This window comes from Hyaena hyaena, unplaced genomic scaffold (assembly GCF_003009895.1).
Source record: "Hyaena hyaena isolate Hyena2069 unplaced genomic scaffold, ASM300989v1 scaffold_787, whole genome shotgun sequence".
Lineage (NCBI taxonomy): Eukaryota > Metazoa > Chordata > Mammalia > Carnivora > Hyaenidae > Hyaena > Hyaena hyaena.
The window spans coordinates 542,734-546,501 of NW_024081417.1; the positions used below are offsets into that span (position 1 = coordinate 542,734).

Genomic DNA, 3,768 nt, shown 5'->3' on the forward strand with positions numbered 1-3,768 from the left:
GAGTCACAGACTGAAACAGGCTCCAGGCTCTGAGCTGGCAGTCAGCACAGAGCCCGACGCGGGGCTCGAACCCACGAACCGCGAGATCATGACCTAAGTGAAAGTCGGACGCTTAACCGACTAAGCCACCCAGGCGCCCCCCTTGTGGGAAGATTTTCAATTACTGTTACTTAGTATAGTTCTTTTCATATTTTCCTCTTATGTCATATTTAATAATCTTTTAAGGGGGGTGCCTGGGTGGCTCAGTCGGTTAAGCATCTGACTTCGGCTCAGGTCATGATCTCACGGTTCATGGGTTCGAGCCCCACGTCGGGTTCTGTGCTGACAGCTAGCTCAGAGACTGGAACCTGTTTAAGATCCTGTGTCTCCCTCTCTCTCTGACCCTCTCCTGCTCATGCTGTCTCTCTCTCAGAAATAAATAAAACATTAAAAAATTTAAAAAAAATAATATTTTAAGGATTTTGTACATTTCCTCTAAATTGTTTAAATTTGATGGGTAAAGTTGCCCATGATGTTTCCTTATGATGCTCTTAATTTCTGCAGAGTCAATAATCCTATTTCCCCTTCATTCTAATTTTCTTAATTTCTGTTATTTTCTTGGCCTACCTAAACTTGTCAATTTTGATAATTGTTTGAAAGAGCCAGCTTTTTATTTTTATCGATTTTTAAAAGTTTGTTCATTTATTTACTTATTTTTGAGAGAGAGAGAGAGAGAGAGCACTAGCAGAGAAGGGGCAGAGAAAGAGAAGGAGAGAGAGAGACAGAATCTAAACAGGTTGTAGGCTCTGAGTTGTCAGCACAGAGCCCAGTGCGGGGCTTGAACTCACAGACCGTGAGATCATGACCTGAGCCGAAATCAGACGCTCAACTGACTGAGCCACCCAAGAGCCCCTATTTTCATAGATTTTTATAGTGTTTTTCTTTTTTTCTATTCCAGTGAGTTTTGTTCTAATCTTTATAGGTAAAGTCCATGTGTTTCCCATCTCCTGCTTTTGGCAGAGAGTCCGAGGCACACAGAGGAGGGGAATGTTCTGTAATGGAAAACAGGTATAGTTTCAGCAGTGCCTGATTGTACGATGCTGGTGTCAGGGCACAGCGGTGGTTGGGTGGTGTTGGGAGCAGAAGTGGGAATCCTATGTGATTTGTTAAGTATACATAATTAGCTTTCTCTGGTTGCTCCTAAGTGGGAAGTTTGAGCAAAAATTACAGAAGTTGCTAGTAACTAATCAAGTCCCTAACTGTTGACTTTTTTGCAGTGTATTATAAAAAACTGAATACAGGATATTTAGGGTGTCCTGACAAAATCAGTATAGAAATCAAGACCAACCCATTAAACACAGGACATGTCCTTGAATTGTGCCAGGGTCTTCATTTATAAAGGTGACTGAGTGCAACATGGAGAGGTCAATGCCATTGGAAGGGACTTTGTGCTACTCCACAGTTTCCTGGGTTATGACTGGTAAATTAACATTTGTTAAGTCCAGCACAGGGTGCCAAAGGGTGGGTCAGGTTGTGGTTCAATAACGGCCCACAAGAGACATTGAAATAGAGCAGTTTATTAGTCACAGGTCCTGGAAGAAGTGCATGGCACACCTCCAGGGGCCATTCAGGAATGTCAAGGCCAAATGCAGGTAGAAAAAAGGCAACACCTGGGGCACGTGCCTTTATAAGGGTCCCTGAGTTGAGTGGCTTTGAGGTTTCCCAGGTAGAGACAGATTGGTCAGTTTAGACCCAAACAGCTGGGTTTTGGTAAGCTTCAAAGAGGTCTTATCTAAGGGGGAAACATCTGGGAGACTGGGGGCTGTTAATTACAAGGGCCTTTGGGAAGTCCTATCAGGAACTTACATTTGCTTGTGACTCTTTGGGCTGTAACCTAGGGCATGTGCTTCCACGAGGCGGTGGGTGTCTATGTAAAGTCCCCCGCAGGCGGTTTGGCCAAACAAAATGGATGCTGAGACAGTGACACCAGGAAGTAGCTTAGCTACACTCTAGATACCCGGAAATAAGAGGCCAGGCACACCAGGAAGGTCCGCAGGAAACCACCTCACGTGCAGAAAGGACAGGGCCGGAGGGGGAACTGAGGTTATGGCTGATGGGTCAGGGAGTGCCTAGGTGGGGACATGCCTCTGGGGAAGGAAGCGAAAACACACTTTAGGGCTTATTCCTGAGCTGCTTATAATAGGAGATCTGCAAGCCTGTAAGACTTGGAAGAGAGAAGTACACATCTTTGACGATTAGTTTGGACTTCAGATAAATGAATACTAAATAGACAAATGGAGAAAACACAGAACAATCCTGTAGACAGAGAGCAGCTCTCTCCCTGATGTGTCCCATGCACCTATCAGAGAGCCTGAAACCCTGTGGGGGCACATTGTGCATTTCTTTCTTTTTTTTTTTTTTTAATTTTTTAAGTGTTTTTAATTTATTTCTGAGACACAGAGAAAGCATGAGCAGGGGAGGGTCAGAGAGAAAGGGAGACACAGAATCCAAAACAGGCTCCAGGCTCTGAGCTGGCTGTCAGCACAGATCCTGATGCAGGGCTCGAACCTACGAACCAAGAGATCATGACCTGAGCTGAAGCCCGACGCTTAACTGACTGAGCCACCCAGGTGCCCCCGTGCATTTCTTACATACGTAAATACACCCCACAGCACAGCTTCTCTGTTCATTTTCGCCATTTAGGCAAGCCTTTCAAAACATTGTCTCTCTCTCTCTCCAACCAGTTAATAGCCTCGTTTTCAGTTATCAAAAACCCCCAAAACCTGAGTATGGCCAAGATTCAAGCAGAGCCATAAACATAGCTTCATTTTCTGGTTTTTCAGATTTCAGTCTTGCAAACTTCCTTGGATCTTAACCTTTTTTAAACCCATGTTCACAGGTATGTCTTCCCAGCAGTATTTCTGTTACTCTCTTTGAACAACTGATCATTATTAATGCCTTTCAGTAATTTCCATTCCACAAGTGTTTTTCACGGATGACTTCGACTCCCTGAAATGACACCGTTGGTAGAATTTCAGGTGAAATGATAAACCAGTTACCAGCAAGAAGAGGAGAGACTGGATCCCTTACCTTTGTCTGGAGGACAGGCTGCTGCTTTCTTACAAGTGCCCCAGCGGTGGGAGTAGCCACTCCGTCCCGGCAGAAGATGGTGTTACGTCACTGTTCTTTCCAGATTTGAAATTGAAGAATATCGCGGGAGGAGTAGTATTTGAAGAACTGTGTTGCTCACTGGGTTCGAACAACCAGTGACTGTCTACACAGACAGGAAAGAGGTTTTTCCAGGAATCCGAGGCACAGCTTCGCCCTTTCTACCCACTTGGGTGCCCGCCCCATCATGCTGCCCCAGCCTTCCCCTCCATGGCTCTGTCCGAAGCCTTTTCTTTCTTGTCCTGGGACGAATACACGGCTCATTAAAACTGACTCGAGATTCAGCCTGTATTTGAAAAGCGACGAGGTATTTGATAGCTCTGAGCAGACGTGGCGTCGTGATGTGCTGTCCGTTTGCATCGCAGCATATGAAGTAACACGTCCCTAACTGCCCGGAGTGGGCGCCAAGAAATCTGGGTACGTCCCCTTTAAAAGCAGGTGGGGACACCCTCCCCCACTCCCCTTCCCTGGAGCCCCGGAACTCCATTTCCCAGCGCCCCCCGACAAGGCCTCTCGCCCTTTGTCCGCTGCGAACGGAGGCGGTGGCGGCGGCGGAAACCACATTACCCGTCAGTCTGCGGGGCGCGGCGGCGGCGGCGGCTGAGCCAATGAGGACCTGAG

The 3,768-nt window shown here is 46.7% G+C and overlaps 1 long non-coding RNA gene across 2 annotated transcripts in view; it reads left to right on the forward strand.

Annotated features, from left to right (window-relative positions):
* LOC120221569 overlaps nt 1-3,229 on the forward strand; it is an 11,785-nt gene extending 8,556 nt beyond the window's left edge. Inside the window, exons 4-5 of one of the 2 annotated variants that reach the window (XR_005525833.1) lie at nt 962-1,047; nt 3,173-3,229. This is a non-coding gene — a long non-coding RNA (uncharacterized LOC120221569). Of the gene's footprint in view, nt 1-961; nt 1,048-2,822; nt 3,147-3,172 lie in introns of those variants that run through there. The other variant, XR_005525832.1, reaches the window with a different exon arrangement.
* The last annotated feature ends 539 nt before the right edge of the window (nt 3,230-3,768 follow it).